Here is an 896-nt window from a genome sequence, read left to right on the forward strand (position 1 = left end):
GCACCTAACCCCTCACTGCTCCCCGAGCGCCGCTGTAGCAGGCAGCTCACTGCTCCAGGTTAGTGTGTGCTTCAACTCACTGTGTTGTGTGCTGTGTGTGTTTCACTAATTCACGGATTGGGATAAATTCAGAGACCAAATTTCCCTCACGGAATCAAAAGAGTATATATACTTATACATCAGATAATGTGGCTCTCTGTTGATGACATCTGTATGTTTTTTGCCTTTTTTTCAGGTATGATAGTGCAGACCCTGTCAGGAAGCAAGTGGAAGAGAGATGGGGTGACAGACACAATATCTTGCAGGGTAACCACATAACCAGCTCCATGTGTTCCAACTGGATGATTAAAGCTCTCAAGAAAAAAACTGATGATTCTCAAGAGAAAGGGTGTGTGTGAGCAACCTCCACTTTACTCATCTTGCACTGGATCATCTTCCTGAATCTCAATATTCTTATCACAACAAATCTGGGGAAATTACCAAGTCAGAACCAGTCAGAGGCTACAGTCATTGTTTTGCACTTTTATGATCACCAAAAGTATTGGTTTTACCAAAAATATTTGGCAGTATTTCCAAACTACAAAAATAAACACCTAAAGTATTTCGTTTTGATACAAAATACAAAGCCATTTTCTTCAACCCAATAAAATACAAATGCCAAAATAATATTTTGTATTTGAAATATGTATCTTAAATACATGTATCACAAATACTGCCCAACCCTGATCACACATGTTTGTGCAAAATTCAGAGTTGAATTGAGAATGACTCCTAAATTCCAATTCAATTCTTAAATTTGAATTGAAATTGAATTGAGGTCAAAAACAGGATGTAGAATTACAATTTGAATTTGAAATATAGCTGCAAGCAGCAATGTGGGGGCCAAGCAGTGCGCT

This window comes from Alosa alosa, chromosome 12 (genome assembly GCF_017589495.1).
Source record: "Alosa alosa isolate M-15738 ecotype Scorff River chromosome 12, AALO_Geno_1.1, whole genome shotgun sequence".
In the NCBI taxonomy this organism is placed as follows: Eukaryota; Metazoa; Chordata; class Actinopteri; order Clupeiformes; family Clupeidae; genus Alosa; species Alosa alosa.